This window comes from Panulirus ornatus, chromosome 10 (genome assembly GCF_036320965.1).
Source record: "Panulirus ornatus isolate Po-2019 chromosome 10, ASM3632096v1, whole genome shotgun sequence".
Lineage (NCBI taxonomy): Eukaryota > Metazoa > Arthropoda > Malacostraca > Decapoda > Palinuridae > Panulirus > Panulirus ornatus.
Genome location: NC_092233.1, coordinates 43,005,810 through 43,030,443, shown reverse-complemented (window position 1 = coordinate 43,030,443; position 24,634 = coordinate 43,005,810). Strand labels below are relative to the sequence as shown.

Here is a 24,634-nt window from a genome sequence, read left to right as displayed (position 1 = left end):
AGGCTCCAGTCTGGGACAAGAGTCCACATCAAGGCCAGGCCTAAACTGAAATACAGAGAGATTAATGGAAGGGAAAAAGAAGAGACAGGGAAAGTATTTACAAATTTTAAAGGAAGTGAGAAACCTCCCTTTTTAAATGTGCTAGGTCATAGGTAATGGGAAAGATATGAGATGGTAGAGGGGTTGCAAAGCTTTGAGATGTAAAGAAAGAAACAGTTACCAAACAGCCTACTCTTGAAATGCCAATGGCCAGTCATTAATCATGTGACAGCAGCTTGCTGGGTATTGTGTGGTCTAGCTAGTGGTGGGGCACAAGCAGCAAGGTCTTCGGAGCAAAAGCCAAAGTAATACCTACAAAAGAGGAAAAGTGAACCAACACTATGGAGTAGGGTAAGCAGGTTAAGTTTTGAAGTTAACTGAGAGTTTATAAGTTAGACCACTTTTGACTAAACACTGTCAAGTAAGGGTGCAGAGCTAGTGCCATCCTAGATGTGACAGCAGTACTCCATACAAAGACAGATCAATTCTTTGCATAAATGGAGCAACTGTTCCAAAGAAAAGAAGTTTCAACATCTAAACAAGACTCCCAAATTCTTTGAGGCAGACTAAGATATTTCCGTACTATGGGGTTTCCAAGAAAGAAAGGATGTTACAGAAATATCAAAAATGTTCATTGAGTCAAGATGTGGAATCCCAGAACTGTCAAAGGAGAGAGGAAAGTTGTGATGAATTTTCAATTGAGAAATGGGTAAAAGCTGGGTCTTGACAGCATTAAACTTAACCAGATTTCATCTACCCACTGAGATATGCTCTCCAAGTCTGAGTTTACTAAAGAAGTTGTATTGAGATAAGATGCAGAGTGAGCAAGGGAAGAAGGAGCATAATGGAAGGATGTGGAGGAATGCAGTGCTCAGTCACCAGTGCATGAGTGCATATGTATATTTGCGGAAAGGACACCACTGATAAATACGAGAAAAAGTGTACAAGACAGGATAGAACCTTGAGGGACACCGCTGTTGATGGAAAACAAGGAAGAGGCTAATCCCTCAACAACCACAGAGATAGATCGAATTGAGGGACAACAAGATACAGAAGAGCAAAATAAGGGAAGGAAGCTCAAAGAGGATAGTTTAGAGATAAGACACCAGTGCCACACTATCAAAAGCTTTAGATATGTCAAGGACAACTAACATGCGATTCCCCAAAATCTCTCAGGGATTATAATCACACATTACTAAGATAGGAAAAAATATCATCAGTGGATCTCTCCTCATGAAAGGCATACTGGTGATATGACAGAAGACTGAGATTCAAGATATCTGGGGATATAAGAGTTGAGGAGGGATTCAAATGCTCCGGAAATGGTAGATGTCAAAGCAAGAGGATGATAGTCTGAGGGATTGGAACAGTCACCCCTTTGTAAGGATGGAATGTACCAACGAATGCTTCCAAGAAGTAAAAGCTCTGGTTTTTAAAATATGGAGCAGACAAGCAAGCACAGGTGCAAGTTCAAAGGCACACTCTTTTAGTACAATGACAATGGATGCCAAGAGTACCATAAGCCTTGCTTGTGTTCAAAGAAAGAAGCACTTTCGAACAGTTCAAAAAGAGATTATGGGAAGGGCATCGGATTAGTAATAGGAAAATCAGGGGATGAAGGAATTTTAGAGTCATCTAAAGTGGAGTTAATGGAGATAGAGGAACTAAAGAGAGATGCTTGCTTTGTCTATGGGTGGGAGTCAGGTATAGTCCTATCAGAATGGAAAACAGAAGGAAAGGTAGAGGGACATAAGTTGTTAGCAATGCTCTTAACCAAAGACGAGAAAAACCTACAAGTGGGTGACAAGAAGAGGTTATTCCACTCCTTTTTAAATAAAAGAATGCTTCACCTCACAGATAATGTACTTGCAATGATTTTTTTTTTTTTTTTTTTTTTTTTTTTTTTTTTTTATACTTTGTCGCTGTCTCCCGCGTTTGCGAGGTAGCGCAAGGAAACAGACGAAAGAAATGGCCCAACCCCCCCCCCCCCATACACATGTACATACACACGTCCACACACGCAAATATACATACCTACACAGCTTTCCATGGTTTACCCCAGACGCTTCACATGCCTTGATTCAATCCACTGACAGCACGTCAACCCCTGTATACCACATGACTCCAATTCACTCTATTCCTTGCCCTCCTTTCACCCTCCTGCATGTTCAGGCCCCGATCACACAAAATCCTTTTCACTCCATCTTTCCACCTCCAATTTGGTCTCCCTCTTCTCCTCGTTCCCTCCACCTCCGACACATATATCCTCTTGGTCAATCTCTCCTCACTCATTCTCTCCATGTGCCCAAACCATTTCAAAACACCCTCTTCTGCTCTCTCAACCACGCTCTTTTTATTTCCACACATCTCTCTTACCCTTACGTTACTTACTCGATCAAACCACCTCACACCACACATTGTCCTCAAACATCTCATTTCCAGCACATCCATCCTCCTGCGCACATCTCTATCCATAGCCCACGCCTCGCAACCATACAACATTGTTGGAACCACTATTCCCTCAAACATACCCATTTTCGCTTTCCGAGATAATGTTCTCGACTTCCACACATTTTTCAAGGCTCCCAAAATTTTCGCCCCCTCCCCCACCCTATGATCCACTTCCGCTTCCATGGTTCCATCCGCTGACAGATCCACTCCCAGATATCTAAAACACTTCACTTCCTCCAGTTTTTCTCCATTCAAACTCACCTCCCAATTGACTTGACCCTCACCCCTACTGTACCTAATAACCTTGCTCTTATTCACATTTACTCTCAACTTTCTTCTTCCACACACTTTACCAAACTCAGTCACCAGCTTCTGCAGTTTCTCACATGAATCAGCCACCAGCGCTGTATCATCAGCGAACAACAACTGACTCACTTCCCAAGCTCTCTCATCCCCAACAGACTTCATACTTGCCCCTCTTTCCAGGACTCTTGCATTTACCTCCCTTACAACCCCATCCATAAACAAATTAAACAACCATGGAGACATCACACACCCCTGCCGCAAACCTACATTCACTGAGAACCAATCACTTTCCTCTCTTCCTACACGTACACATGCCTTACATCCTCGATAAAAACTTTTCACTGCTTCTAACAACTTGCCTCCCACACCATATATTCTTAATACCTTCCACAGAGCATCTCTATCAACTCTATCATATGCCTTCTCCAGATTATGCAATGATTATGGGTGGTTATAAATGATGAATGGGAGTCTAGGAAGGAGAGTTTTTCCATGCCCTACATACCTGATCCTTTTCCTAAATAGCCACAGAATAGAAACAGATGAACCATGGATTGGGGGAAGAGATCATCTTGGAGAAAGAGGGGATAAAGTCTCCCATTCCCACAACTTTAACCTCTACTATGTGTCTGGCAAAAACAAAAGCATAGTTGTATAAAAGACATTAATCTATACCAAGGAAAGTCTGGAAAGAGTTTTCCCAAGGTATTCCAGTCAGTTATGTTGAGGTGCTACTATTTACTTTTAGAAGGGGGTGATGGAGGGGAAAATGCTGTTAAAATTGATACATTTATGAAAGTGTAGTAAGATGAATCAATTTAGGGTGATATTGTGCAGTTTGAATGGAGAAAAAGTGGAGTAAGTAAAGTGTTTTAGATATCTGGGAGTGGATCTGGCAGCGGATGGAACCACGGAAGCGGAAGTGGATCATAGGGTGGGGGAGGGGGCGAAAATCGTGGGAACCTTGAAGAATGCGTGGAAGTCGAGAACATTATCTCGGAAAGCAAGAATGGGTACATTTGAAGGAATAGTGGTTCCAACAATGTTGTGCGGTTGCGAGGCGTGGGCTATGGATAGAGTTGTGCGCAGGAGGGTGGATGTGCTGGGAATGAGATGTTTGAGGACAATGTATGGTGTGAGGTGGTTTGATCATGTAAGTAATGTAAGGGTAAGAGATATGTGCGGAAATAAAAAGAGCATGGTCGAGAGAGCAGATGAGGGTGTTTTGAAATAGTTTGGGCACATGGAGAGAACGAGTGAGGAAAGATTGACCAAGAGGATATACGTGTCGGAGGCGGGGGGAACGAGGAGAAGTGGGAGACCAAATTGGAGGTGGAAAGATGGAGGGAAAAAGATTTTGTGTGATCGGGGCCTGAACATGCAGGAGGGTGAAAGGAGGGCAAGGAATAGAGTGAATTGGATCGACTTGGTATACCAGGGTTGACGTGCCGTCATTGGATTGAATCAGGGCACGTGAAGCGTCTGGGGTAAACCATGGAAAGCTGTGTAGGTATGTATATTTGCGTGTGTGGACGTGTATGTATATACATGTGTATGGGGGTGGGTCGGGTCATTTCTTTGGTCTGTTTCCTTGCGCTACCTCGCAAACGCAGGAGACAGCGGCAAAAAAAAAAAAAAAAAAAAAAAAAAAAAAAAATGTGCAGCTACAGCATTAAAGATTAGAGGTGAAAAACAGACCTGGAATATCAGGAGAGTGGTCACACCAGTCAGGAATATGGGAGGGGTGAGAGATAATTTACTCTAGATCACTGAGAACAGAGAACGTGAGGGCTTCAATCCCCCCCCACCCCCACCACCACCACCACTACCATCCATATTGGTACTCTTGTCATTATGAATCCTAATTCTTCCCAAACATTTAACTCTTTCAACAGCAGAAGGTCATGAATAAGCCAGGTATCATTCAGGCCTTGTGCAGCAGTAAATCATACATGATAGCTAGAGCTTCTGAATTGTGTATTCTTTACTATGTGGCATAAGTTTTTCATTTTCAATGCAAAACACTTAGTACTGCTAAGATGTAAAAGAGACCTTGGTAGTTATTTTCATGACTGGCAGAGTAGCTGTATACAGCTACAATACAATAATTAAAATAAAAATTGATATATCATGACTACAGAAAATACTTTGCTTTATATCTATGATGACAAGTGAGTAGCAAGTTGCCCTCATTACCCATCCAAAGCACCATCTTCATTAGTCTTCCTACCAGGTTAAGTTACCAAGCCATGTCCAGTGGTGACCACAAGAACAGAATCCAAGGCATCAGTCCTATTGAAAACTGCATCCTTGATGCTGTAGTTTATCAGGTTTGCAGACCTTTTTTAGCTGTCTTCCTCCTTTTCAGGCCTTATATTGACTACACAGACTTAGTTCAAATATTTCCTCATTTACAGTCACTTAGCAGACATAATGAGTCCCAGATCCATAGGCTGTGTTGAGGTGTTGGTGTACACGAAAATTGTCTAATCTGTCCACCCTTGCTGGACACTTCACTAAAGTCTGGGTGGACTTGTGTATTGTTGAAATGGCAAGGGGCCTTCACTTCTGACAGGGCCAACATTATGAAAGATTCTTGATGGTTCTTTAGTGCAAGAACAAAATGCTTGAGGTGCTAGTCTGACAAGATATCTTGAGTCAATCATGCCCTTTTGCTGCCACAGTGTTGTACAGGTAGACAGCTGATAAGATCCTTGAAGGCATGAGTTTTCTTGCTCTCATCTACGACAGAGGCTCTGGGCAATGGACCTCATGCAAACCAGCAGAGAATTATGCTCCTTACTGTTGCTGTGGCCTGGGGTGCTCGACAAGCTTTTATGGGTCCACTTACTTTCTGGCAGGGATTGTCAATAAAGCCCAGTCTCAGTGTTATAACATCACAATTAATTGCAGAAAATACTTTGGTTTCATATCTTTTATATGATCATTTGCTGAAAATATTTTGGTTTCATACTTATATTATGATTATTAGCAGAAAATACTCTGGTTTCATATCTATGGTGGCATCTGAGCAGCAAGTAGCCCCACTTCCCCATCCATGCTACTGTTGTCAATGATTTCTCAGAGCTTCCAGCAGAATGACTCCACAGAGTTTTTGTAGGCATTCATAATTTTCCACTAATTCTTTTGTCCACCTGGCTATGAAGCTTGCAGAAATGGTGGAGCCAACCTGGCTAACCTTAATGACTGTACAGCCAAGCCTAGCTGGGTAGTATATCTATCCACTGCATTCTGGAGATCCTTGCCACGCAAATTGGAATTTCCTTAGTACTGTACTGCTGGCACTATTTAAACAGAGCAATTTCAGGTTCTTGATGATCGCCCTTCCTCATACTTTTTCTAGAAGAGGAAGGGCCAATGTCCTGAGAACTAGTAAATTTATTTGTTTTGTCCCTGACCTTACTTATATCATAAAATGTTCCCTTAATGAGGCCACAGACCTACACAAGGAATGACCTACTCTCCCCATGCTGATAATGCTCAATCATTTTCAGCTTTTCAGCAATGTTGAGGTGTTTCCAGGATCTCTTAGTACATGTTCCATTGATGCTGCTCTTAACTGCCACGATGTGACCCCTTAACACATGCTCCAATGATGCAGCTCTTATCTGTTATCATGTGACCACTAAGCACATGCTCCAATGATGCTGCTCTTATCTGCAATGATGCGACCTCTTAGCACATGCTCCACTGATGCTGCTCTTATCTGCAATGATGCGACCTCTTAGCACATGCTCCACTGATGCTGCTCTTATCTGCTATGATATGACCTCTTAGCACATGATCAAATGATGCTGCTCTTACCTACCATGATGCATCACGATAAGATAGGTATCTGAATAAAAAAGAAAATAAAGGCAATTGCATTAGAACATGGGCAGTTTATGTCTTGATCAAGTGCACACTTAGACTGGAAGGCAGTGACAGTCTTGATTCAAATAAAAATTTCTATTAAAACTATCTTTCTAGGTGTAAAGGTACAAAAAAAAAGCACTGCACCAATATCATATCGTGAATTACAGTAGAGCTACATGTGTATGTGCAGGGATAAAGAAAAATGTTCAATAGGGTAACACACAACAGGGTGCCATATGTTATGTTGTCCTGATGCACAGCTCAGCCAGAGGCTGAGAATGGACAAACCATTCCACTATATCCTATACTCATTCTGATGAGTTCTTACTTAATGGGACTAAATTTGCAATGTAAAAGATTTTCAAGGAATCTTTTTAGTTGTTAGTTGCTGTTTGCAAATGACAGCTTTGATTGCATACTCAAGAGCAAAACTGCACAAGCTGGTGTCTGAGTAGGATAATGTTTAAAAAGATGGATGTTCAAAGATAATGTGAATTAAAGTAAGGTTGTGAGGTTTAGCAGGGGGTGTGAGACAGGCTGGTTTGAGTAGGCATCTGAATGGAGAAAACCCTGAGGAAGTGAAAAGTTTCACATAATTGGGAGTGGATATGAAAGCAGATGGAAACAGGAGAGAAGTGAATCACAAGATGGGGAGGAGGTACAGGTCCTGGATGTATTGATGAGTGTGTGGAAAGAGAAGCCAATGTTTGTGACAGTAAAGACAGGTATGTATGGGTGGAAAGCAATCCCAACAGTGCTGTATAAGTGCAAGTCATGAGCCAGAGCAGAAGAAGGTAGATGTATTCAATATGAAATGCTTGCAGTCAATAAGCAGTGTGAGGAGGGATGATTCTGTAACGTATTAGTTGCTGTTTGCAAATGACAGCTCTGATTGCATACTCAAGAGCAAAACTGCAAAAGCTGGTGTCTGAGTAGAACAGTGTTTAACTTAAAAAGACAGATGTTCAGATATAATGTGAATTAAAGTAAGGTTGTGAGGTTTAGCAGGGGGTGTGAGACAGGCTGGTTTGAGAAAGCATCTGAATGGAGAAAACCCTGAAGTGAAATGTTTTACATAATTAGGAGTGGACATGATAGCAGAAGGAAACAGGAGAGAAGTGAATCACAAGATGGGGGATGAGGCACAGGTCCTGGATGTATTGATGAGTGTATGGAAGGAGAAGTCATTGTTTGTGACAGTAAAGACAGGCATGTAATGGGTGGAAAGCAATCCCAACAGTGCTGTATAAGTAGGAGTCATGAGCCAGAACAGAAGGTGACAGATGTATTCGATATGAAATGCTTGAAGTCAATAAGCAGTGTGAGGAGGGATGATTCTGTAACGAATGATTGTGTAACAGAAAGTATGACTAAACAGCTGAACAGGTTTTTAAATATGGAGAGGATGAGTGAAAAGAGTCTAAGAGGATATATGTGGCAAAATTGAGGGAAGCAATGAGGGGGATATCAACCACAAATGAGATGGATGGAGTGACAGGTGCTTTGAACTACTGGGGCTTAGAAATGCTAAAGAGTGAAAGGCTATCTATTCATATCTTCTACCTATATCTCTGAACCCTGTTCCAATTGGAACTCCCTCAATGGGGTTGCCAAGGCAGAAGAATCATCATAACTAGGGAACTCTAATGCTGTTTCTTAGCCTTTATGCCTCACCCTTAATAGGCCACTGACAAAGGGCAACAACTCAAGCACAATGTTTGCTGTGACTCATACCTAATCTTCCAACTGACTACTTTTGTCTAATGCTCCTACCTACATCTTCTACCTAATGCTCCTGCATAAATGTTCTTACCTACTACTTCAATCTACAGCCCCTACCATTTTGCCAAAAGGCAGGGTTAGCCCATAGCGCTCACCACAGGAAAATCTATTGTTACAAAGAATGAGCTCTGTGATTTAAGATTTTAGTATGACAAGGAGAGATTGTGTGTTTGTGGACAGAATGCCAGTAGTCCACATGTGAGTGAAGCAGGAAGAATAGACAGCTAACTGGGTCTGAGTGCAATCTGACAACCAATGAAGTGCTGGCTCACTAAGCAATTGTCACTAACTCTCCTGATACCTAGGCTGGTAGTACTAGTAATATACCTCCGTGGTTGTTGGCTGCCTACCAACTACTACCTACTAAGGGTGAAAGGCATATAGCAAACTGAAGCAGTGATATAAAGGAGGTGATGTGCTATCAATGGGTTGAATAGCATATCAAATGGTTAAGGAAACCATGGAAAGGTCTGTGGGGATTGGAAGTGGGTGGGGACTATGGTTTTAGTGCACTACACACAGCAGTCAGAGAGTCCTTTGCTTAATCTTTGTGCCACCTCACTGTAAAGAAAAAGGTGAACCACAAAAAAAATCAGCTTTTTCAATTTTATGGTCTCTTCTAAAAACAATAACCTTACTCTCCATCCTGTTCATTTTCAATCTACTGTCATTTAATCCTTAACCAAACCTTACGCTAATTGACATTGCTGAGTAAAGGCAACCTCACAAAGATCTACAATCAATGCTTCTGTATCATCAATCAAATTTCAGATGGTCAGTGGTGGTGGAACAAAATGCCTATGCCCTCACTATACAACAATTACATTCCTTTGACTTTCAGCCATGGCATGTGGAGGAGGTTACAGCAGACCACTAAATGTAGATGACACTGAGCAGTAGTACCTCTGTACCACAGAAGTCTAGTGATTCAGGTGATAAACTATGATAAAAAATCTCTTTGATGATAAGAAAGACTAAGTTCATCACACCGATATACAAGCATGGTAATGACAACTGAGACGTAGTACTAAGCATTATCTTGGCAAAATGCTCCCACCAAAAATTCTTACTTCTCAGGGGAAGACTTAAGGTAAATTTCACCTGTTTCTTTGATTTTTTACTTGTTCTTACACAACGTTCTTTCATTTCCTTAGAAAGAAATTAGTTTTCCCTTTACTTGAAAAACACCTGTTTTTTCAGTAGCACCAGAAAATTTCTGTTCCTGCATAAGGGTATAATATTCTCTCCTATCTTTCTATTGCTTCCTAGAGATTCTCTAATCTTTTACAAATGACGAATATCATCTGCATATGAACAGTAGTGATTGGTGATTTTTGACATTGGTTTACAATTTCTATCATCTTATCCAAGGATGTTGTGGACAGCAAAGGGTCTATACCACCCTGTTTCAACCTCTACTGGTTATCTGGTTATATCAAGCAACTTTTCATTTTCAAACGAGTATTTACTTTTGGAAGAAATAAAAGTACTTTTTACTGATTTTAGTAGGTGGCCATTCATCCCATATTCTGACTAGAACATTCATAATTTTGCATCCACATACATAATTAAAAGCTTGCTTAATGTTATACTGAGAATGAAGTCACCTTTAGCAAGACTGTATCAATGAGAGTACAGTGTCACCAAAAAACTTTTCGCTTTAAAGGATTCTACATTTCCCTACTATTGGAAGTAATGCAACCTTGGGATGCAGTAACCTTTAAAAGGTCCTGTGTAACACTGGATTCTCACTGAAATTGGTCCAGGGATAGTTATAAATTCATTCATTCATTATACTTAATCACTGTTCCCCGTGTCAGTGAGGTAGCGCCAAGAAACAGACGAAGAATGGCCTATCCACTCACATACAGATATATATACATAAATGCCTATATATGCACATATATATACATACACATATCAACATATACATACATTTACACACACAGACACAAACATATATATGTACATGTACATATTCATACTTACTTGCCTTCATCCATTCCTGGTGTTAACCCGCCCCACAGGAAACAGCATCACTACCCCTACTTCAGCAAGGTAGTGCTAGGAAGACGGACAAAAAAGGCCACATTTGTTCACATTCAGTCTTTAGCTGTCATGTGTAATGCACAGAAACCAGTCCTCAATCCACATCCAGGAACTATAGCCCTTTCCATTGTTTACCCCAGATGTTTCACATGCTCTGGTTCAGTCCATTAACAGCACGTCAGCCCCGGTATACCACATAATTCCAATTCATTCTATTCCTTGAACGCCTCTCACCCTCCTGTATGTTCAGGACCCGATCGCTCAAAATCTCCTTCACTCCATCCTTCCACCTCCAATTTTGTCTCCCGCTTCTTATTCTCTCCACCTCTGACACATATATCCTCTTTGTCAATCTTTCCTCACTCATTCTCTCCATATGTCCAAACCATTTCAACACACCTTCTGCTCTCTCAACCACAATCATTTCATTTCCAACATCTCTCTTACCCTTTCATTACTTAATCAAGCTACTTTGCACCACATATTGTCCTCAAACTTTTAATTTCCAACACATCCACCCTCCTCCATACAACCCTATCTATAGCCCATGCCTCGCAACCACATAACCACATAACACTGTTGGAACTACTATTCCATCAAACACACCGATTTATGCTCTCCCAGATATCTAAAACATTTCACTTCCTCCAATTTTACTCCATTCAAACTTACATCCCAATCTACTTGTCCCTCAACCTTACTGAACCAAATGACCTTGCTCTTATTCACATTTACTCTCAACTTTCTCCTTTCACATGCTTTTCCAAACTCAGTCAACAACTTTTGCAGTTTCTCACTCGAATCAGCCACTAGAGCTGTATCATCAGCAAACAACAACGGACTCACTTCTCAGGCCATCTCATCCACAAAAGACTGCATCATACTTGCCACTCTCTCCAAAACTCTTGCATTTACCTCCCTAATCACAACATCCATAAACAAATCAAACAACCATGGGGACATCACACACCCCTGCCTCAAACTAACATTCACTGGGAACCAATCACTCTCCTCTCTTCCTAATTGTACATAGGCCTTACATCCTTGGTAAAAAACTTCTCAATGCATCTAGCAGCTTACCTTCTTAGAACAAAGCATCTCTATCAACCCTATCATATGCCTTCTCCAGATCCATAAATGCTACATACAAATCCATCTGTTTTTCCAAGTCTTTCTCACACATATTCTTCAAAGCAAACACCTGATCCATACATCCTCTACCACTTCTGAAACCACACTGCTCTTCCCCAATCTGATGCTCTGTACATTCCTTCACCCTCTCAATCATTACCATTCCATATAATTTCCCAGGAATACTCAACAAACTTATGCCTCTGTAGTTTGAACACTTACCTTTATCCCCTTTGCCTTTGTACAATGGCACTATGCATGAATTCAACCAATTCTCAAGCACTTCACCATGATCCATGCATACATTGAATATCCTTACTAACCAATCAACAAGAGTCACCCCTTTTTTTTTAATACATTCTACTGCAATACCATCCAAATCAACTGCCTTCCTGGATTTCATCTTCCACAAAGCTTTCACTACCACTTCTCTTTTAACCAAACCTTTCTCCCCGACCTTCTCACTTCACACATCACCCCAACCAAAAACACCCTATGTCTGCCACTCTATCATCAAACATTCAACAAACCTTCAAAGTACTCACTCCATCTCCTTCTCAATTCATCACTACATACTATCACTTCCCCACTTGCCCCCTTCACCGATGTTCCCATTTTTCTCGTTTTATGCATGTTATTTGCATCCTTCCAAAACATCCTTTTATATATTTCATTATTTATTATTATTATTTTGCTTTGTCCCTGCCTCCCACGTTAGCGAGGTAGTGCAAGGAAATAGACAAAAGAATGGCCCAACCCACCCACATACACATGTATATACATATACGTCCACACTCTCAAATATTTTTTTTTTTTTTTTTTTTTTTTTTATACTTTGTCGCTGTCTCCCGCGTCTGCGAGGTAGCGCAAGGAAACAGACGAAAGAAATGGCCCAACCCTCCCCATACACATGTACATACACACGTCCACACACGCAAATATACATACCTACACAGCTTTCCATGGTTTACCCCGGACGCTTCACATGCCTTGATTCAATCCACTGACAGCACGTCAACCCCTGTATACCACATCGCTCCAATTCACTCTATTCCTTGCCCTCCTTTCACCCTCCTGCATGTTCAGGCCCCGATCACACAAAATCCTTCTCACTCCATCTCTCCACCTCCAATTTGGTCTCCCTCTTCTCCTCGTTCCCTCCACCTCCGACACATATATCCTCTTGGTCAATCTTTCCTCACTCATTCTCTCCATGTGCCCAAACCATTTCAAAACACCCTCTTCTGCTCTCTCAACCACGCTCTTTTTATTTCCACACATCTCTCTTACCCTTACGTTACTTACTCGATCAAACCACCTCACACCACACATTGTCCTCAAACATCTCATTTCCAGCACATCCATCCTCCTGCGCACAACTCTATCCATAGCCCACGCCTCGCAACCATACAACATTGTTGGAACTACTATTCCTTCAAACATACCCATTTTTGCTTTCCGGGATAATGTTCTCGACTTCCACACATTCTTCAAGGCTCCCAAAATTTTCGCCCCCTCCCCCACCCTATGATCCACTTCCGCTCCCATGGTTCCATCCGCTGACAGATCCACTCCCAGATATCTAAAACACTTCACTTCCTCCAGTTTTTCTCCATTCAAACTCACCTCCCAATTGACTTGACCCTCAACCCTACTGTACCTAATAACCTTGCTCTTATTCACATTTACTCTTAACTTTCTTCTTCCACACACTTTACCAAACTCCGTCACCAGCTTCTGCAGTTTCTCACATGAATCCGCCACCAGCGCTGTATCATCAGCGAACAACAACTGACTCACTTCCCAAGCTCTCTCATCCCCAACAGACCTCATACTTGCCCCTCTTTCCAAGACTCTTGCATTTACCTCCCTAACAACCCCATCCATAAACAAATTAAACAACCATGGAGACATCACACACCCCTGCCGCAAACCTACATTCACTGAGAACCAATCACTTTCCTCTCTTCCTACACGTACACATGCCTTACATGCTCGATAAAAACTTTTCACTGCTTCTAACAACTTGCCTCCCACACCATATATTCTTAATACCTTCCACAGAGCATCTCTATCAACTCTATCATATGCCTTCTCCAGATCCATAAATGCTACATACAAATCCATTTGCTTTTCTAAGTATTTCTCACATACATTCTTCAAAGCAAACACCTGATCCACACATCCTCTACCACTTCTGAAACCACACTGCTCTTCCCCAATCTGATGCTCTGTACATGCCTTCACCCTCTCAATCAATACCCTCCCATATAATTTACCAGGAATACTCAACAAACTTATACCTCTGTAATTTGAGCACTCACTCTTATCCCCTTTGCCTTTGTACAATGGCACTATGCACGCATTCCGCCAATCCTCAGGCACCTCACCATGAGTCATACATACATTAAATAACCTTACCAACCAGTCAACAATACAGTCACCCCCTTTTTTTATAAATTCCACTGCAATACCATCCAAACCTGCTGCCTTGCCGGCTTTCATCTTCCGCAAAGCTTTTACTACCTCTTCTCTGTTTACCAAATCATTTTCCCTAACCCTCTCACTTTGCACACCACCTCGACCCAAACACCCTATATCTGCCACTCTGTCATCAGACACATTCAACAAACCTTCAAAATACTCATTCCATCTCCTTCTCACATCACCACTACTTGTTATCACCTCCCCATTTACGCCCTTCACTGAAGTTCCCATTTGCTCCCTTGTCTTACGCACCCTATTTACCTCCTTCCAGAACATCTTTTTATTCTCCCTAAAATTTACTGATAGTCTCTCACCCCAACTCTCATTTGCCCTTTTTTTCACCTCTTGCACCTTTCTCTTGACCTCCTGTCTCTTTCTTTTATACTTCTCCCACTCAATTGCATTTTTTCCCTGCAAAAATCGTCCAAATGCCTCTCTCTTCTCTTTCACTAATACTCTTACTTCTTCATCCCACCACTCACTACCCTTTCTAAACAGCCCACCTCCCACTCTTCTCATGCCACAAGCATCTTTTGCGCAATCCATCACTGATTCCCTAAATACATCCCACTCTCAAATATATATACGTATACATCTCAACGTATACATATATATATATATATATATACACACACAGACATATACATATATGCACATGTACATAATTCATAGTCTGCCTTTATTCATTCCCATTGCCACCTCGCCACACAAGAAATAACAACCCCCTCCCCCCTCATGTGTGCGAGGTAGCGCTACGAAAAGACAACAAAGGCCCCATTCGTTCACACTCAGTCTCTAGCTGTCATGTAATAATGCACCGAAACCACAGCTCCCTTTCCACATCCAGGCCCCACAGAACTTTCCATGGTTTACCTAAGACGCTTCACATGCCCTGGTTCAATCCACTGACAGCACGTCGACCACGGTATACCACATCGTTCCAATTCACTATATTCCTTGCACGCCTTTCACCATCCTGCATGTTCAGGCCCCGATCACTCAAAATCTTTTTCATTCCATCTTTCCACCTCCAATTTGGTCTCCCACTTCTCCTCATTCCCTCCACCTCTGACACACATATCCTCTTGGTCAATCTTTCCTAACTCATTCTTTCCATGTGACCAAACCATTTCAAAACACCCTCTTCTACTCTCTCAACCACGCTCTTTTTATTACCACACATCTCTCTTACCCTATTATTTCTTACTCGATCAACCCACCTCACACCACATATTGTCCTCAAACATCTCATTTCCAGCAAATCCACCCACCTCCGCACAACTCTATCCATAGCCCATGCCTCGCAACCATACAACATTGTTGGAACCACACTATTCCTTCAAACATACCCATTTTTGCTTTCCGAGATAATGTTCTCGACTTCCAAACATTCTTCAAGGCCCCCGGAATTTTCACCCCCTCCCCCACCCTATGATTCACTTCCGCTTCCATGGTTCCATCCACTGCCAAATCCACTCCCAGATATCTAAAACACTTCACTTCCTCCAGTTTTTCTCCATTCAAACTTACCTCCCACTTGACTTGACCCTCAACCCTACTGTACCTAATAACCTTGCTCTGATTCACATTTACTCTCAACTTTCTTCTTTCACACACTTTACCAAACTCAGTCACCAGCTTCTGCAGTTTCTCACATGAATCAGCCACCAGCGTTGTATCATCAGCGAACAACAACTGACTCACTTCCCAAGCTCTCTCATACACAACAGACTGCATACTTGCTCCTCTTTCCAAAACTCTTGCATTCACCTCCCTAACAACCACATCCGTAAACAAATTAAACAACCATGGAGACATCACACACCCCTGCCGCAAACCGACATTCACTGAGAACCAATCACTTTCCTCTCTTCCTACACGTACACATGCCTTACATCCTCGATAAAAACTTTTCACTGCTTCTAACAACTTGCCTCCCACACCATATATTCTTAGTACCTTCCACAGAGCTTTTCTATCAACTCTGTCATATGCCTTCTCCAGATCCATAAATGCTACATACAAATCCATTTGCTTTCTAAGTATTTCTCACATACATTCTTCAAAGCAAACACCTGATCCCAATCTGATGCTCTGTACATGCCTTCACCCTCTCAATCAATACCTTCCCATATAATTTACCAGGAATACTCAACAAACTTATACCTCTGTAATTTGAGCACTCACCTTTGTCCCCTTTGCCTTTGTACAATGGCACTATGCAAGCATTCTGCCAATCCTCAGGCACCTCACCATGAGTCATACATACATTAAATAACCTTACCAACCAGTCAACAATACAGTCACCCCTTTTTTTATAAATTCCACTGCAATACCATCCAAACCCGCTGCCTTGCCGGCTTTCATCTTCCGCAAAGCTTTTACTACCTCTTCTCTGTTTACCAAATCATTTTCCCTAACCCTCTCACTTTGCACACCACCTCGACCAAAACACCCTATATCTGCCACTCTATCATCAAACACATTCAACAAAACTTCAAAATACTCACTCCACCTTCTCACATCACCACTACTTGTTATCACCTCCCCATTAGCCCCCTTCACTGAAGTTCCCATTTGTTCACTTGTCTTACGCACTTTATTTACCTCCTTCTAGAACATCTTTTTATTCTTCCTAAAATTTAATGATACTCTCTCACCCCAACTCTCATTTGCCCTCTTTTTCACCTCTTGCACATTTCTCTTGACCTCCTGCCTCTTTCTTTTATACATCTCCCAATCATTTGCATTATTTCCCTGCAAAAATCGTTCAAATGCCTCTCTCTTCTCTTTCACTAATAATCTTACTTCTTCATCCCATCACTCACTACCTTTTCTAATCTGCCCACCACCCACGCTTCGCATGCCACAAGCATCTTTTGCGCAAGCCATCACTGTTTCCCTAAATGCATCCCATTCCTCTCCCACTCCCATTACCTCCTTTGATCTCACCTTTTTCCATTCTGTACTCAGTCTCTCCTGGTACTTCCTCACACAAGTCTCCTTCCCAAGCTCACTTACTCTTACCACCCTCTTCACCCTAACATTCTCTCTTCTTTTCTGAAAACCTCTACAAATCTTCACCTTCGCCTCCACAAGGTAATGATCAGACATCCCTCCAGTTGCACCTCTCAGCACATTAACATCCAAAAGTCTCTCTTTCGTGCGCCTATCAATTAACACGTAATCCAATAACGCTCTCTGGCCATCTCTCCTACTTACATACGTATACTTATGTATATCTCTCTTTTTAAACCAAGTATTCCCAGTCACCAGTCCTTCTTCAGTACATAAATCTACAAGCTCTTCACCATATCCCTTTACAACAATGAACACCCCATGTATACCAATTATTCCCTCAACTGCCACATTACTCACCTTTGCATTCATATCACCCATCACTATAACCCAGTCTCATGCATCAAAACCACTAACACACTCATTCAGTTCCTCCCAAAACACTTGCCCCTCATGATCTTTTTTCTCATGCCCAGGTGCATATGCACCAATAATAACCTATCTCTCTCAATCAACTTTCAGTTTTACCCATATCAATCTTGAGTTTACTTTCTTACACTCTATCACATACACCCACAACTCTGTTTCAGGAGTAGTGCTACTCCTTCCCTTGCTCTTGTCCACTCACTAACCCCTGACTTACTCCCAAGACATTCGCAAACCACTCTTCCCCTTTACACTTGAGCTTCGTTTCACTCAGAGCCAAAATATCCAGGTTCCTTTCCTCAAACATACTAACTATCTCTCCTTTTTTCTCACCTTGGTTACATCCACACACATTTAGACACCCCAATCAGAGCCTTCAAGGAGGATGAGCACACCTCACGTGACTCCTTCTTCTGTTTCCCCTTTTAGAAAGTTAAAATACAAGGAAGCAAGGGTTTCTAGCTCCCCGCTCCCATCCCCTTTAGTCGCCTTCTACGACACGTGAGGAATGCGTGGGAAGTATTCTTTCTCCCCTATCCCCGGGGATATAAATATAGAGATAAAGATAAAGATAAATAATTAAAAACTTTCTGTAAATCAACAAACAGTATATACAACTTACAATCAAATTTTCGAGCCTTTTCCATTATCAGCTCAACTGCAAACATCGTGTCTGCTATTCCTTGTAATAGCGATTTAATCTCTAGGTCTTCATTCTACTTATCCTGTTTTATACACTATTGTTGTGAATTTTTCACACAGTATAGCCAAGAATCACAGACATACAAAGTTCAGTCTGGTGGTGTTCAATGGATACTAGCTTAGTGACAGGAAGCCCATATCAGTATCCCAACTATTGCGTTTTGTGTCTCCCCTTAAACTCGAGAGAGAGAGAGAGAGAGAGAGAGAGAGAGAGAGAGAGAGAGAGAGAGAGAGAGAGAGAGGTATGGTATATACATACATTCATACTTTCTAAAAGGGGAAACAGGAGTCACGCGGGGAATGCTCATCTTCCTCGAAGGCTCAGATTGGGATGTCTTAATGTGTGTGGATGTAACCAAGATGAGAAAAAAGGAGAGATAGGTAGTATGTTTGAGGAAAGGAACCTGGATGTTTTGGCTCTGAGTGAAACGAAGCTCAAGGGTAAAGGGGAAGAGTGGTTTGGGAATGTCTTGGGAGTAAAGTCAGGGGTTAGTTAGAGGAAAAGAGCAAGGGAAGGAATAGCAGTACTCCTGAAACAGGAGTGGTGGGAGTATGTGATAGAGTGTAAAAAAGTAAACTTTAGATTGATATGGGTAAAACTGAAAGTGGATGGAGAGAGATGGGTGATTATTGAAGCATATGCACCTGGGCATGAGAAGAAAGATCATGAGAGGCAAGTGTTTTGGCAGCAGCTGAGTGAGTGTGTTAGTAGTTTTGATGCACGAGACCGGGTTATAGTGATGGGTGATATGAATGCAAAGGTGAGTAATGTGGCAGTTCAGGGAATAATTGGTGTACATAGGGTGTTCAGTGTTGTAAATGGAAATGGTGAAAAGCTTTTAGATTTATGTACTGAAAAAGGACTGGTGACTGGGAATACCTGGTTTAAAAAGAGAGATATATATAAGTATACGTATGCAAGTAGGAGAGATGGCCAGAGAGCATTATTGGATTACGTGTTAAGTAATAGGCGTGGGAAAGAGAGACTTATGTATGTTAATGTGCTGAGAGGTGCAACTGGAGGGATGTCTGATCATTATCTTGTGGAGGCAAAGTTGAAGATTTGTAGAGGTATTTAGAAGAGAGAATGAGAGAATGTTGGGGTGAAGAGAGTGGTGAGAGTAAGTGAGCTTGGGAAGGAGACTTGTGAAGAATTACCAGGAGAGACTGAGTACAGAATGGAAAAAGGTGAGAGCAAAGGACGTAAGGGGAGTAGGGGAGGAATGGGATGTATTTAGGGAAGCAGTGATGGCTTGTGCAAAAGATGCTTGTGGCATGAGAAGTGTGGGAGGTGGGCAGATTAGAAAGGGTAGTGAGTGGTGAGATGAAGAAGTAAGATTATTAGTGAAAGAGAAGAGAGAAGCATTTGGACGATATTTGCAAGCAAATAATGCAAATCACTGGGAGATGTATAAAAGAAAGAGGCAGGAGGTCAAGAGAAAGGTGCAAGAGGTGAAAAAGAGGGCAAATGAGAGTTGGGGTACGAGAGCATCATTAAATTTTAGGGAAAATAAAAAGATGTTTTGGAAGGAGGTAAATAAAGTGCGCAAGACAAGGGAACAAATGGGAACTTCGGTGAAGGGGGCAAATGGGGAGGTGATAAGTAGTGGTGATCTGAGAAGGAGATGGAGTGAGTATTTTGAAGGTTTGTTGAGTGTGTTTGAAGATAGAATGGCAGATATAGGGTGTTTTGGTCGAGGTGGTGTGCAAAGTGAGAGGGTTAGGAAAAATGATTTGGAATACAGAGAAGAGGTAGTGAAAGCTTTGCAGAAGATGAAAGCCGGCAAGGTAGCAGGTTTGGATGGTATTGCAGTGGAATTTATTAAAAAAGGGGGTGACTGTATTGTTGACTGGTTGGTAAGGTTACTTAATGTACATATGACTCATGAGGATTGGAGGAATGCTTGCATAGTGTCATTGTACAAAGGCAAAGGGGATAAAAGTGAGTGCTCAAATTACAGAGGTATAAGTTTGTTGAGTATTCATGAGAAATTATATGGGAGGGTATTGATTGAGAGGGTGAAGGCATGTACAGATCATCGGATTGAGGAAGAGCAGTGTGGTTTCAGAGGTGGTAGAGAATGTGTGGATCTGGTGTTTGCTTTGAAGAATGTATGTGAGAAATACTTGGAAAAGCCAATGGATTTGTATGTAGCATTTATGGATCTAGAGAAGGCATATGATAAGAGCTGATAGAGATGCTCTGTGGAAGGTATTAAGAATATATGGTGTGGGAGGCAAGTTGTTAGAAGCAGTGAAAAGTTTTTATCGAGGATGTAAGGCATGTGTACATGTAGGAAGAGAGGAAAGTGATTGGTTCTCGGTGAATGTAGGTTTGCGGCAGGGGAGTGTGATGTCTCCATGATTGTTTAATTTGTTTATGGATGGGGTTATTAGGGAGGTGAATGCAAGAGTTTTGGAAAGAAGGGCAAGCATGCAGTCTGTTGTGGATGAGAGAGCTTGGGAAGTGAGTCTGTTGTTGTTTGATGATGATACAGCGCTGGTGGCTGACTCGCGTGAGAAACTGCAGAAGCTGGTGACTGAGTTTGGTAAAGTGTGTAAAAGAAGAAAGCTGAGTAAATATGAATAAGGGCAAGGTTATTAGGTACAGTAGGTTTGAGGGAAAAGTCAATTGGGAGGTAAGTTTGAATGGAGAAAAACTGGAAGTGAAGTGTTTTAGATATCTGGGAGTGGATTTGGCAGCGGATGGAACCATGGAAGCGGAAGTGAATCATACAGTGGGGGAGGGGGCAAAAGTTCTGGGAGGGTTGAAGAATGTGTGGAAGTCGAGAACATTATCTCGTAAAGCAAAAATGGGCATATTTGAAGGAATAATGGTTCCAACAATGTTATATGGTTGCGAGGCATGGGCTATAGATAGAGTTGTGCGGTGGAGGGTGGATGTACGGGAAGTGAGATGCTTGAGGACAATATGGCGTGTGAGGTGGTTTGATCGAGTAAGTTATGTACGGGTAAGAGAGATGTGTGGTAATAAAAAGAGTGTGGTTGAGAGAGTAGAAGAGGGGGTGTTTTGAAATGGTTTGGTCACATGGAGAGAATGAGTGAGGAAAGATTGACCAAGAGGATATATGTGTCAGAGGTGGGGGGAACGAGGAGAAGTGGGAGACCAAATTGGAGGTGGAAAACTGGAGGGAAAAAGATTTTGAGTGATCGGGGCCTGAACATGCAGGATGGTGAAAGGCGTGCAAGGAATAGAGTGAATTGGAACGATGTAGTATACCGGGGTTGACATGCTGTCAATGGATTGAACCAGGGAATGTGAAGCATCTGAGGTAAACCATGGAAAGTTCTGTGGGGTCTGGATGTGGAAAGGGAGCTGTGGTTTCGGTGCATTATCACATGAAAGCTAGAAGCTGAGTGTGAACGAATGTGGCCTTTGTTGTCTTTTCCTAGCGCTACCTCACGCACATGTGGGGGGGAGGGGGTTGTTATTTCATGTGTGGCAGGGTGGCGATGGGAATGAATAAAGGCGACAGTATGAATTATGTACATGTGTATATATGTATGTTTGTGTGTGTATATGTATGTATACGTTGAGATGTATAGGTATGTACATTTGCGCGTGGACGTGTATGTATATACATGTGTATGTGGGTGGGTTGGGCCATTCTTTCGTCTGTTTTCTTGCGCTACCTTGCTAACGCGGGAGACAGCGACAAAGCAAAATAAATAAAAATCAAGAAAAAATAATAAATTTTAATGAATTCTGAAAGAAAAATTGGTGGTTGTGTTCAAATTGCTATGTATCACAAATGACTGAATTAACATCGGTTCAAAATGTTCACCATTAAATCAGTGAATGATAGAGTATAGTACACTGAATTTTTCATATGTTTATTCAACACAAGTTCTTTCAGCGGGTTCTCAGCCAATGCAGGAATTGATAATGAACAACATCTTTTTTCTTTCATACTTGTTCACCATTTCCTCTATAGCAAGGTAGTGCTCCGAACAGATGAAGAAAAGGCCTCAATCGCTAACATCCACAGCCAGGCCCAACAAACCTACCTTTGGTTTCTGAAGGCTCCTTCACATGAACAGCTTCTGTCCACTGAATAAAAGTCGACCTCTGTATACCAAAAAGCTCCATATCACTATCTCGAGCACACCTTTCACCCTTTTGCATGTTCAGGCCTTGAACATTCACAATCTTTTTCATTCCATCCGTCAATCTCCAACTTCTGGAACACATATTTTAGAATACTTCCATATTCCTGAGTGTTATAAAGGGGCAACTAAGAGGGGCGGCAGCATGGGGTTGTAAACCCCCTCTCCCCTCTTGCATTTAAGATTTTAAAAGATGGAATAGAGCAGAGGAGGTCAAGCAGAGGGTGCTCATCCTCCGTAAAGGCTCAGGCTGGGGTACGTGAAACAAGTGTTTTGAGATGACTAAGTGTGCTAACAGTTTTGATGCAAGAGACTGGGTATGGTGATGAGTGACTGAAGTGCAAAGATGAGTGAGTAATGTGGCAGTTGAGGTAATAATGGAGGGTAGTCAGTAAGATAAATGGAAATGGAGAGTACCTCATGGAGTTGAGTGATAAGAAAGGGCTGCTGATTGGGAATACCAGGTGTAAAAAAGAAAAAAGAAAGTAGGGTGCCGACTGGGAATACCAGGGATGGGAGAAAGAATACTTCCCACGCATTCCTTATGTGTCGTAGAAGGCGACTAAAGGGGACAGGGAGCGGGGGGGCCAGAAACCCTCCCCTCCTTGTATTTTAACTTTCTATAAGGGGAAACAGAAGAAGGAGTCACGCAGGGAGTGCTCATCCTCCTCGAAGGCTCAGATTGAGCTGTCTAAATGTGTGTGGATGTAACCAAGGTGAGAAAAAAGGAGAGATAGGTAGTATGTTTGAGGAAAGGAACCTGGATGTTTTGGCTCTGAGTATAACAAAGCTCAAGGGTAAAGGGGAAGAGTGGTTTAGGAATGTCTTGGGTGTAAAGTCAGGGGTTAGTGAGAGGACAAGAGCAAGGGAAGGAGTAGCACTACTCCTGAAACTGGAGTGGTGGGAGTATGTGATAGAGTGTAAGAAAGTAAACTCTAGATTGATATGGGTAAAACTGAAAGTTGATGGAGAGAGATGGGTGATTATTGGTGCATATGCACCTGGGCATGAGATGAAAGATCATGAGAGGCAAGTGTTTTGGGAGCAGCTGAGTGAGTGTGTTAGTAGTTTTGATAAACGAGACCAGGTTATAGGATGGGTGATTTGAATGCAAAGGTGAGTAATGTGGCAGTTGAGGGAATAATTGGTGTACATAGGGTGTTCAGCGTTGTAAATGGAAATGGTGAAAAGCTTGTAGATTTATGTGCTGAAAAAGGACTGGTGATTGGGAATACCAGGTTTAAAAAGAGAGATATACATAAGTATCTCATTTCCAGCACATCCATCCTCGTGCGCACAACTTTATCCATAGCCCACGCCTCGCAACCATACAACATTGTTGGAACCACTATTCCTTCAAACATACCCATTTTTGCTTTCCGAGATAATGTTCTCGACTTCCACACATTTTTCAAGGCTCCCAAAATTTTCGCCCCCTCCCCCACCCTATGATCCACTTCCGCTTCCATGGTTCCATCCGCTGACAGATCCACTCCCAGATATCTAAAACACTTCACTTCCTCCAGTTTTTCTCCATTCAAACTCACCTCCCAATTGACTTGACCCACAACCCTACTGTACCTAATAACCTTGCTCTTATTCACATTTACTCTTAACTTTCTTCTTCCACACACTTTACCAAACTCCGTCACCAGCTTCTGCAGTTTCTCACATGAATCCGCCACCAGCGCTGTATCATCAGCGAACAACAACTGACTCACTTCCCAAGCTCTCTCATCCCCAGCAGACTTCATACTTGCCCCTCTTTCCAAGACTCTTGCATTTACCTCCCTAACAACCCCATCCATAAACAAATTAAACAACCATGGAGACATCACACACCCCTGCCGCAAACCTACATTCACTGAGAACCAATCACTTTCCTCTCTTCCTACACGTACACATGCCTTACATCCTCGATAAAAACTTTTCACTGCTTCTAACAACTTGCCTCCCACACCATATATTCTTAATACCTTCCACAGAGCATCTCTATCAACTCTATCATATGCCTTCTCCAGATCCATAAATGCTACATACAAATCCATTTGCTTTTCTAAGTATTTCTCACATACATTCTTCAAAGCAAACACCTGATCCACACATCCTCTACCACTTCTGAAACCACACTGCTCTTCCCCAATCTGATGCTCTGTACCTGCCTTCACCCTCTCAATCAATACCCTCCCATATAATTTACCAGGAATACTCAACAAACTTATACCTCTGTAATTTGAGC

The 24,634-nt window shown here is 42.0% G+C and overlaps 1 protein-coding gene across 2 annotated transcripts in view; it reads right to left on the bottom strand.

Moving 5' to 3' along the window:
- Positions 1–24,634, bottom strand: part of LOC139750919 (uncharacterized) — a 190,670-nt gene that overhangs the window by 97,611 nt on the left and 68,425 nt on the right. The window lies entirely within an intron of this gene.